This window comes from Salvelinus alpinus, chromosome 4 (assembly GCF_045679555.1).
Source record: "Salvelinus alpinus chromosome 4, SLU_Salpinus.1, whole genome shotgun sequence".
Lineage (NCBI taxonomy): Eukaryota > Metazoa > Chordata > Actinopteri > Salmoniformes > Salmonidae > Salvelinus > Salvelinus alpinus.
The window spans coordinates 38,773,220-38,785,709 of record NC_092089.1 but is presented as its reverse complement, the minus strand read 5'-3'; the positions used below and the strand labels follow the sequence as shown (position 1 = coordinate 38,785,709).

At 42.6% G+C, this 12,490-nt stretch overlaps 1 pseudogene; it reads left to right on the top strand.

The window, feature by feature from the left end:
• The window catches only part of LOC139572585 (centrosomal protein of 162 kDa-like), a 38,799-nt pseudogene that overhangs the window by 12,888 nt on the left and 13,421 nt on the right, over positions 1 to 12,490 (top strand).

Sequence of the window (12,490 nt, the reverse complement as noted above, 5' to 3'; positions counted from 1 at the left end):
AACTATTGAGTCCTGCAAGATACTTTTCTTAATTATACAACTACCTTTTTTGCCAAAGCAGAGATGCTGTGAAAAGTTTTTGGCCCATTCTACAGGTGGCTATATTGGTTCGCTAATACAAGCAAAGGGCCAGTGCACAACTTTGATTAAAAAAAATAAAATCTATTAAAAAATGATTGTATTATTTTTATTCTTCTGATTTTTCAGGGGGTGCTACAGCACCCTCAGTAACCCCTACTTCCCGCTGGTATGGTTCGTTGGACAAAGCCTATGGGGAAAATTAATGGCATTTTCGAAGGTTTTTTGGATAAAGGCTAAAAAATAAGGTCTGTGGTAAACACAGGCTTAGAAGATTTTATGTTTTGAAGAATTTACGTAATGATAAACAACACAAAGCACATAAAGGATTCATAATTCATAAAGGTCATGTTAACTGACTGCTATTATCTCATAGAACAAAACTTAAGCCTGTGTTTTAACCTCAGACCTTATTTTGCAGTTTATTCTAAAACTCTATTAATTCCCAATTTTATTTTTCACATAGGGATGGCTGAACGAAAAACAGAGGTAACTTATTTCCGGGTTTTAGGACTACAAGCTGGCAAGCTCTATAGAGAAGCGTGGGGACCCGCTCTCCTGAAGAGAGGGGGTAATGTAGCGAGCAGTCTTAACCCAACACCAAGCAACCTCATCAAGGGGTTGGCGTAATGGTTAAGTAGTTTCCTTGACAGTCGCTGGACCCACGTTTGAGAATCCAGATCTGGGCTACCCCCCAAATCCGCTATAATGTTTTGAGTGTTATTAAGTACATTTTAGGAGTTTAACCAGGTGGAGGAATTGGCAGCGACCAAACAAACTGCTGACCAAAATTTACTGCAGCCATACCGGAAGTAAAATATTTTAAAAAATAGCCCAGAGACTGTAAAATAGCCATGCATCCAAAAGACTAGCCTACCAAATAAACAACAACAATGTGGGTTTTAACCAATGATGTGTATAAACCGTGGATAACTGACAGGGGGCGCTGTATTGAAGCCACCGGACAGCCATCTTGGCACTCCTCCTCAGTCATCCACGGTTTATGCTCCTCAACTGAATCTCCTCAACTGAATCTCGCTCAATTAATTAATGCGACTACAAGACCGAATCATAGAACACCTAACAAATCAGCGCTATTGGACATTATTCTAACGAAGACCCCTCACATATACACATCGACTGGGATATTCTGTAATGATGTCAGTGATCACTGTGCAATAGCTTGTGTTAGATATATGAAAATGACCAAGCCAAACCCTGTTATATTTAAAATACATTTTAGACAGTTTGATGAGCAAGCGTTCTTACATGATCTGTACCATAATATTGACAGAGTGAGTCTGATTCCTGATGTTGACACTGCCTGGGACTATTTTTCTATTAAATTTGTTTTGATTTGTGATCGAAATTTAGAATCAGTGGAAGGGCCAATCCCTGTTTTTCAGATAACTTGGCAGAATTAATTAGAAAGAGAAATATCTCTTGGGCTCAAGCTAGACATACAAATGTTCCTGTTGACTGGGCCTCCTTCAGAGAGCAAAGAATCAAATGCACAGGATTGATCAGGATGTCCAAATCAAATTACTATTTAAATGCAGTCACAGAGAACCTAAACAACCCTACCAAGTTCTGGAAGCTAATCAAATCAGTGTCAGGTTCTAATGTATCCTCTGGCGTTCCTGACCATTTAATGATGGATTCTAATGACGTGACGGATACAGCCAATATTGTAGTTTTTTTTTAAACTTCTTAGGGATCTTCTTAGGGATCTTAGGTTGGATAATGTTGTGGAATTGTATTTTTGTATGTTTTACTCGGACATTTGGATGACTGAGGTGCCCAAAGTAAACTGCCTGTTACTCAGGCCCAGAAGCTAGGATATGCATATAATTGGTAGTATTGGATAGAAATTGTTACAATAATGTCTGTGAGTATAACAGAACTGATATGGAAGGCAGAAACCCGAGGAGAATCCATCCAGAATTATTGGTTTTAGCTCACCACTCATTGAAATGGCTGTCTATGGGAAAATCAATGGAATACCTCCCAGACTGCAGTTCCTAGGGCTTCCAGTAGATGTCAACAGTCATTAGAAAGAGTTTCAGGCTTGTTTTCTGAAAAATTTGCTAGAATTTGTAGTTTTTCTAGGTGGCTCCCATTTTGGCTCTAGTATTGTGTCGCGCGTGGATGAGGGCGCTCACTTCGTTATTTATCTCCGGTAATGAACATACTATTCTCCTTCTTAAATTGTATCGATTATTTACATATTAGGGTACCTGAGGATTGATTAGAAATGTTGTTTGACTTGTTTTGGACGAAAGTTTATTGGTAACTTTTGGGATTCATTTGTATGCATTTTTGAACAAAGGAAACCGGTGGATTACTGAATCAAGCGCGCCAACTAAACTGACTTTTTGGGATATAAAGAAGGACTTTATCGAACAAAACGACCATTTGTTATGTAGCTGGGACCCTTGGGATTGCAAAAAGAGGAAGATCTTCAAAGGTAAGTGATTTATTTTATCGCTATTTCTGACTTCCGTGACGCCTCTGCTTGTTTGGAAAATGTTTGTAATGCTTTTGTACGCGGGGCGCTGTCCTCAGATAATCGCATGGTATGCTTTCGCCGTAAAGCCTTTTTGAAATCTGACAAAGCGGCTGGATTAACAAGAAGTTAAGCTTTTAAACGATGTAAGACACTTGTATTTTTATGAATGTTTAATATTACAAATGTTGTATTTTGAATTTCGCGCTCTGCAATTTCACCGGATGTTGTCGAGGTGGGGCGCTAGCGGCACGCCTAGCCCAAAGTTAACAAGCACTTCATATCTGCTGGTTCAGTCTTTGATAATGGTTGGGCCCAGGCCTCTAATGTAAGCTCTGTTACAGTCAACTATGATATAGGCCCTCGTGAACCATTTTAACTTTGATCCTGTTTCTTATGCTGAGGTCTATAAAGCACTAAAGGCAATAGACAATAAAAAGTCTGCAGGTCCAGACAACCTGGACCCCTAACTCTTAAAGATAGCAGCTGGTATTATTACTATACCTGTGGCTCACATTTTCAACTTGAGTTGGATGACAAGTTGTCCTTTAAAGTTTATGCGGATAATCTTGTGACAAAGCTTAAATTGAAATTGGGTTTTTATTTTCATAATAAGGCTTGCTTCCCGCGTATCGCTAGAAAGAAGCTTGTTGAGGCCACTTTTCTCTCTGTAATTGATTATGGTGACTTATTGTATATGCATGCAACCTCGTCAGTCTTACAGAGACTGGACTCTGTTAATCATGCATCCTTGCGCTTTATTACAAATACCAAGTCACTCAGCCACCATTGCACATTGTACTAAATGGTAGGTTGGACCTCACTTTATATGCGCAGAAAGATACATTTGTATGTGTTCATCTACAAAGCCCTTTTGGGTAAACTCCCTCTTTACCTCTGTAGTCTGGTCTCCTTCACCACCCGCAGTTACCATACCTGGTCTGCTAGGTGGTTGCTACTTAAAGTCCCCAGGACATTCACAGAATTAGGCAAGACTTCCTTCTCTTCTTGTGCACCAGACGCATGGAATAATCTACAATCCATGCTTCATCTAGATATGCTTCTACACCTGCATTGCTTGCTGTTTGGGGTTTTAGGCTGGGTGTCTGTACAGCACTTCGAGATATTAGCTGATGTACAAAGGGCTATATAAAATAAACTTGATTTTGATATGTTAGTGCCACTGAATGAATTTAAAATATTGATGAGATATTGATGGGAGACTATTGATGGGAGACTCTGTTATGGAGGAGTGTTTTTTTTAGGTTGGATAATGTTGTGGAATTGTATTTCTGTATGTTTTAATTCTGTCATGGATTGATCGTTGCTGCCTTCTTGGCCAGGTCTCGCTTGAAAAAGAGACCCTGGGTCTCAATGGGCTTTTCCTGGTTGAATAAAGGTTATATAAATAAATAAAATATTGAATTGTTTTACTTGGGAAGCTATAGAAATGCATGTATTAATGTCTACAGTTGTTCTTGTCATGTTTATTCTATTACAGACACCTTAATGCATACTTTTACATTATAACATATGAGCTTCAAATAAAGAAAATACAAATTATAAATATATATACAGTATATACAGTACCAGTCAAAGGTTTGGACAAACCTACTCATTCAAGGGTTTTTCTTAATTTGTACTATTTTCTATTATGTAGAAAAATAGTGAAGACATCAAAACTATGAAATAACACATATGGAAACATGTAGTAACCAAAAAAGTGTTAAACAAATCGAATATATTTTATATTTGAGATTCTTAAAGTAGCCACCCTTCGCCTTGATGACAGCTTTGCACACTCTTGGCATTATCTCAACTAGCTTCACCTGGAATGCTTTTCCAACAGTCTTGAAGGAGTTCCCACATACCCTGAGCACTTGTTGGCTGCTTTTCCTTCATTCTGCAGTCCAATTCATCTCAAACCATCTCAATTGGGATGAGGTCGGATGATTGTGGAGGCCAGGTCATCTGATACAGGATTTTAAAAGGGAAATAGATATACGAGCAATCAGAAGCAGAAGGATAACGGTGATTGGTCCGTTATCTGGTGATTAGTTCCGTTATCGTGTCTCTGAATAGCCAACCAATGGGCTTAAAGGTCTCACCTGTTTGTTGTCGCGGGAACTTTATGGAGCTATAACCACAAAACGCAGCTGCTACTGTAGCTAACGTTTGCAAACCACTAGCCATACATGTGTAGCTAGTTATACATGCATCACACTGATTGAATATTTTGGTGGAGTTCAAATATGTTTGCAAATAAGATAGATAGCTAGAAGACACTGTGGCCAGCTATAGCTCGGTGGCTAACTAAAGCCAGCTAGCTAGCGAGGTGGCTAACGCTAACTAAAGCCAGTTAGCCAATCAGCTTAGCTAGCTAGTTACCATGCCAGCTAGCTACAACCAAATATTTTTAATAACTGCTACAGCTGTCAAGGCTAGCTACCTAGCGAAATACACTAGTTAAATAAGCAAGCTCGACAACATTGTGAAAAGCTACGTCCACGTTGGTTGCTTAGGTAACTAGCTAGTTAGGAAGTTAAAGGGGTGCTTGCGTCTTGTTGGATCGCAAACGTTTCACTATTGTTATTCTGCCATTGTTTTCGGCAAGATACAGGTAGCTACCCTAGCTACTTACATGTAGCTAGCTAGTTACCTATCATCTTTGACTGGAATCATGGCTTGACGACTGACGGAAGATGAGCTTGATGAACAGTTCGAGCAATTTTTGAAAGAGGAGTTTAACGTTACTGCAGACACGATAGTGGCACTATGTCTTTAATTCTGGGTGTTCATAGCTATAGCTGAAGTTACTCACTAATTACTCTGCCCTTCTTTATATCCACACCAAAGATACTGATAACCAGCCTTTTCCTCTGTGTCCATACTACTATGCATTCACTCAACCAACTAGCTAGATGGATACTTTAACCTAATCGCCATTGAATTGTATTTAGTCTGCCTCAGATGACTCGGTGGATTTGGGTGGCAGTGCTAAGCGCTCCAGTGTTCTGGACAGCCTGGGCAGAGCCTCTCAGAAACCACCACCAAAGAAGACATCAGCTGTCCCTGTGCCGTGGTGGCAGGAGGAAGAGGACAGCGAAGAGACACCTGGCAGAGGTAAGCAAAGCCAGGGATGTGTAGGTTGATGTGCTTCAGTTCAGTTAGGATTCTCTCTCTCTCTCTGTGTTTGTGTGTGTGTGCGTGCTTGTCATTTTGGTTCATTCTCCGTGTGTGTGTCTTTGTGCTTGCGTGTTTCAGGACATGCTGTCAGGTTATATCTTTAGAGGGACACTGTGACTCTGTGCTGATTTCTCATCTGCTTTGTTATTCCTGGAACATCTGTTGCATTTCATTTCACCATCATAACATGTCCATCATAACCTGTTCCCTGCTGCTACTCCCCTGATAATTATGGTTTGACTCATTTCATGAGTTCATCTTTGATTGGTTTACATTCATGACGCATTTGTATATCAGTCTTGTTCTCTAGCTGTCTGGCCCCCACCTTCTTTTCTCCTTTCTCTTCCATCTCCTCTTTCCTTCCACCTGTCCCCAGCAGAGGCTGCCAAACGCAGGTTCACTAAACCCAAAAAGCCCCAGCAGCAGGCTGTGGTGAAAACTCAGGAGGATGAGAGTGAGAGCAGCCCAATAAAAAGCCCCCCCCAGGGTATAGGAATCACTACTGTAACCCATAGTTCCTTAGGGCCACCCAATGGCACATTGTCTCTCCATTTGGTGTAAGTACAGTGACATGCTGCCAACCTTCACTTTCTCTCATTAGCTTTAGTTCTGCCCTCTCCTTTGCTATGTTTGTGTTGTTTTTTTTGCCTTAGATCTTCTCTTCCTCCAAGCTAACCCTTAAATATGTCTAGCTCACATTTAGTAGTTCTCTCCTTTTGCCCACCTAACCATGCATGTACTCTTTGGGTGTCCCTTTCCCTGAGATCCTTTTATTTGTGTGTACAGAACATGATTCCTTTCTCATCTTTATCTACCCTCTTATCTTCCTACTTCATGCTGCTCATTGGTTAGCTGTCACATTGGAAGCACCCACAAGGCCCACCCCCAAACCTCGCAGCAAAGCTCTGGATAGGCTCAGTCAGCTGCACAAGATCCATGGAACCAATCAGGATGCTTCTTCTCACATTGCTGCAGGGCCGGAAAATAACAGCCCAGAACACGACTCCTCCCACTCTGCCAGGCAGTTACCCCTCCCACGAATGAGAGCAACCATAATGCATCAGGAGAGAGGAGTCCTGAGGAGAGTGCCTCCGTCCGTGACACACCAGTGGACAGTCACAGCAGCGATAGTGACTCACAGGGTCTTGAAGATGGTAAAGTCGTAGTAGCTAGACTAGAGACAAATCTCCAAAACCCTGGTAGACTAGTAGTTAGACTAGTATGGCATAATGATACTAGCTACAGACAGATCCAAACCTGATAGACTAGTAAGGCTGTAAAGTCGTGGCCAAAAGTTTTGAGAATGACACAAATATTAATTTTCACAAAGTCTGCTGCCTCAGTTTGTATGATGGCAATTTGCATATACTCCAGAATGTTATGAAGAGTGATCAGATGAATTGCAATTAATTGCAAAGTCACTCTTTGCCATGCAAATTAACTGAATCCCCAAAAAACATTTCCACTGCATTTCAGCCCTGCCACAAAAGGACCAGCTGACATCATGTCAGTGATTATCTTGTTAACACAGGAGTGTTGACGAGGACAAGGCGGAGATCATTGGAGATCACTGTCATGCTGATTGAGTTCGAATAACAGACTGGAAGCTTCAAAAGGAGGGTGGTGATTGGAATCATTGTTCTTCCTCTGTCAATCATGGTTACCTGCAAGGAAACACGTGCCGTCATCATTGCTTTGCACAAAAAGGGCTTTCACAGGCAAGGATATTGCTGCCAGTAAGATTGCACCTAAAACAACCATTTATCGGATCATCAAGAACTTCAAGGAGAGCTGTTCAATTGTTGTGAAGAAGGCTTCAGGGCGCCCAAGAAAGTTCAGCAAGCGCCAGGACTGTCTCCTAAAGTTGATTCAGCTGCGGCATCGGGGCACCACCAGTACAGAGCTTGCTCAGGAATGGCAGCAGGCAGATGTGAGTGCATCTGCACGCACAGTGAGGCGAAGACTTTTGGAGGATGGCCCGGTGTCAAGAAGGGCAGCAAAGAAGCCACTTTTCTCCAGGAAAAACATCAGAGACAGACTGATATTATGTGAAAGGTACAGGGATTGGACTGGAGTAAAGTCATTTTCTCTGATGAATCCCCTTTCCGATTGTTTGGGGCATCCGGAAAAAAGCTTGTCCGGAGAAGACAAGGTGAGCGCTACCATCAGTCCTGTGTCATGCCAACAGTAAAGCATCCTGAGACCATTCATGTGTGGGGTTGCTTCTCAGCCAAGGGAGAGGGCTCACTCACAATTTTGCCTAAGAACAAAGCCATGAATATAGAATGGTACCAACACATCCTCCGAGAGCAACTTCTCCCAACCATCCAGGAACAGTTGGTGACAAACAGTGCCTTTTTCAGCATGATGAAGCACCTTGGCATAAGGCAAAAGTGATAACTAAGTGGCTCGGGCAACAAAACATTGATATTTTGGGTCCATGGCCAGGAAACTCCCCAGACCTTAATCCCACTGAGGACTTGTGGTCAATCCTCAAGAGGCGGGTGGACAAACAAAAACCCACATATTCTGACAAACTCCAAGCATTGATTATGCAAGAATGGGCTGCCATCAGTCAGGATGTGGCCCAGAAGTTAATTGACAGCATGCCAGGGCGGATTGCAGAGGTCTTGAAAAAGAAGTGCCAGGGCCTCCCGGGTGGCGCAGTGGTCTAAGGCACTGTTATGGGATTTTTATGAATAATGACTAAATTATGTATACATTTAACGTAGAACTATAACTCACAGAATTATATCCTGTCTGATGAAGAATGTTTGTCCATAAGAAAGAGGGACTGTTAGCAGGCAAGGAACTGTGGCAGACAACTTGTGACCACTGTGGAACTGATAACAGGGAAGGAAGTCTCCCCACCCAGGGAGGGGAGAAACCTTGGGCTTGTAGTAGATTGTATAACAGGTGGCAGGCTATGTATGAGAAGGAGAAGACTTGTGAACTATATTGTCATTGTATTAGAGGAGGAGGGACAGTTATGACGAAATGTGAGGTATATAAACCAATGTACAGGAAATGATCCGCAGAGCGCTCTTGTAAATACATTTTCTGACTATTGTGGCTGGGCCTCCGTCTGATTCATTTCAACCAGTTTCTTACAAATTCTAGGTTTCAGGCTGAGTAATTAATTAAATTGAGTATTATGAACACTGAGAACAAAATTCTCGTGACAGCTGCTGTGCAACCAGAGACTCTTGGATCGAGGGGCGACGCAAAATTGGCCTAGCGTCGTCCGGGTTAGGGAGGGTTTGGCCGGTAGGGATATCCTTGTCTCATCGCGCACTAGCGACTCCTGTGGTGGGCCGGGCGCAGTGCACGCTGACCAGGTGTACGATGTTTCCTCCGACACATTGTTGCGGCTGGCTTCCGGGTTGGATGCGCACTGTGTTAAGAAGCAGTGCGGCTTGGTTGGGTTGTGTTTCAGAGGACACATGGCTCTCGACCTTCGTCTCTCCCGAGCCCGTACTGGAGTTGTAGCGATGAGACAAGACAGTAACTACTAACAATTGGATACCACGAAATTGGGGAGAAAACGGGGGTAAAAAAAATAATGTTTAAAGGGTCAACACTGCAAATATTGACTCTGCATCAGCTTCACGTAATTGTCAATAAAAGCCTTTGACACTTATGAAATGCTTGTAATTATACTTCAGTTATCCATAGTAACATATGACAAAAATATCTAAAGACACTGAAGCAGAAAACTTTGTGACACAAATATTAATTTTCATTCTCCAAACTTTTGGCCACGACTGTAGTCTCGTGTTGCCACACTTCCCAGACCTGTATCCACATTACAAAGGTGGAAATCAAGGTTTTTATAACTGAAACCATGATGAACCATGATTTTAGTGAAACCTGGATTTAAAACATACTGTTTACTGTCTTTGTCTCCTTGTCACTTCATTTCGTATTTTTTTGTTTTCCTCTGCTAATGGAGCGGTGTAAATAAGCAGTGACCATAAAAGCATAGCATTGGAAAAAATAAAGAACTTTCTGGACCTCAAGGGCAGTTGTTATGGTTACTGGTGCTAAATCCGGTCATGTTCTTTCACCGCCAGACAGTTCAATGTGTCAATGCGAGCTGTGATTCTGTGCTTCTAGCAAACTATCTTGCCATTAGTTTTAGCACTTTATTTGGGCAAAAATTACTCCCAACTGCTTTTACTAGTCTAACTCTGGAGAGGCTGATAGATTGGCTCTTGTTTTTTTTACTGTAACCAGTGCTTATTTTCCATTCTGTAAATATCACAATGATCATTCAGTGCTGAAATGGAAAAGTTAGTCTCACCATGGCAAAACAGGACTAACTTAGGTAAAAAATGTTCTACCTTTTTATCTTGACAGCTATTCGTATTGCAAGACCATTTGAATATTTATGAGGATATGGAGCTTTTCTACAGTACCCTCCCTCCAGTAGACTGACAGCAAGTGGTTGTGGAGCTGAGATCAAAGTTAGCTCTACTGCTCTGTCTTCTCTCTTCTGTGTGTGCTGTTCCCCTCTTAAATGGACCGCATGGCCTTTGAGGGGCTCTGCAGGCCTGTATACCCCAGGAAGTCAATCTCTTGTGAATGATAAAACACAGAGCTAATGAGCTTCATTACCATAGTGGGGTTTCAAACACGGTCTGGAATATTGACAGCTTGGTGTCCTCATGGATGGACTTCTTTTTAGCTCTTTAAAAAAAATCTCATTACATCAAGTCCTGTGCTGAGCTGTCTGACCACAGTACGGCCTATACAACAACCACAGGTCCTCTTTCGATTCAGGAAGTAGCCTGAAGCAAGAGCAATTTCTGTTTCCTGTAATTACCTGAATTGAACGGTCCAATATTTTCTTTCTCAGGATTGCTGGGATCTGAGAAGACGTTCCGTAAGTCTCTGAGAAGATCCCAGCCCGTCCAGGAGGAGGAAGAGGAGCTGCAGCATCAGGGAGTAGAGAGGGGTTCAGAGGAGGAGGAGGGGGGGGCAGAGCCTGTCATCTTCAGCAGAGACAGTCTGGAGCCTGAGGGTGTCTGCTCTGGTGAGATGGATAGATACTCTATATGATGTCACCAGATCTAGCTCAATCCATTGCTAACCTGACATCAGGGTAGTGACATGAAAGCAGCTGTACGTGCCAGATTTAAACTATTTTACTTTAAACTCTTTGAAAAAAGCAATGGTTGAAACATGTCTGTCTGTGTCTGTCTGTGATTGTGTCTACCCAGACTCTGTGATGGCGTCCGGACCAGGTCAGACCGCTGCAGTTGGTCTTGGTCTGGGCATGGACAGCCTGGAGGAGGAAGAGAAGAAGGCCACCTGGAGGGAGGTGCGTCCTCCACCATAGACTACTCCAGACTCAACAAAGATCTGGATTCCACCAGCGCCTCCACCACAGCTACCACCCTTGGGTATCTATGACACTCCGCGGAGCTAAGGGGGATGTTGTCTCTACACAATGGTCTCAGGTCGGTTTTGCATTTCCACTTTCGAGTGGTTAAGGTTAGGATTTTGTGACGACAAGCTGATCCTAGATTTGTAACTAGGGGCATCTTCATTCTGGAGCATGACACTCCGAGTCGCCCCAGGCATAGCTGTAGCTGCCTTTTGAAGCCACTGCTAGGATTGTCCCAAGGAGACCCTCAGTGTTGCAGACAGTGGCTGGGTCAGGTCATTACTATCACTCCCAGCGTGTGATCTGTGAATGACACTTGTTCTGCTGTTTCTCCAGGAAAGCAGAGGCGGCTGTGGCGGGGGTCGATCAGAGAGAGGAGGAGAAAGCTATGGAGCCTGACAGACTCTCCCCAGGTAGGACAGATGATGCAATTATAGAATTAGGAATTATAATATCATTTGATAGGATGTCTATGCTCACACTACTCCAGACCCTGCTTGGTTCAATAGGTTTTGTTTTCTTTCAAATACTTTGATGTTGGGAGTGGTTTGCGCATTAGCTGACGATGCCTGTTGCAACTGAACCAACGGAAAGCTCAATCAATTGCCGTTAAGGTATTTGAAAGGAAACAAATCCTTTTTGAACCCATGTCTGTTGTCATTTACAGTGGCACTCTGTTAGACAAGTACTTGCACATACCTCATCCGTATGATTGTAGCTCATCAGTGAATCTGTCATTCTGTCTGTGCCTGCTGCAGCCTCCAACCACTAAAGCGAGGAGGAGCACTTCAAAGATGAGGTCATTGAGGAGCTGAGAAATTGGGTGAGACAAGGTTTTATGCGAGTCTGGTTTGAAAATGTAGTCATTTAGTTCTAATAACGCTTTGTAAGGAAGTGATTTGAACCAGAGGTTTAAACCGAAAGTTGATTGTAATTGCGTCATGTAGAATTGCCCCATGATGAGTTGTAAGCAGGAGTTGTTCGTGCTGCTCACGTGCTAATCAATCTGGGTTAAAAAAGCCACAGTTTATAAAGGCAATAAGGCATTCAGCAGTTATCCCAGCTCTCTCAAGAGGTAGAGTGAGAAGAAGGGATCTTTAATGGTCTTGTCTGTGATTGGCTGAATATGTGGTGGGCGACGGACTGCATGGCTCTTTTGTTTTGCTCATCTCGTTATGTTCTCTCTCTTTCTTTCAGAAGCCTAAAAGGCCTGCCATGCTCACCAAAGGTATTATAAACCATTATCCATTTTTCTTTTCTGGGTCAGAGTGGGTTTTTAAGTCAGCACCAGTATGTGTTTTCAAGTTTTATTAGCCCTATGTATTGCATAC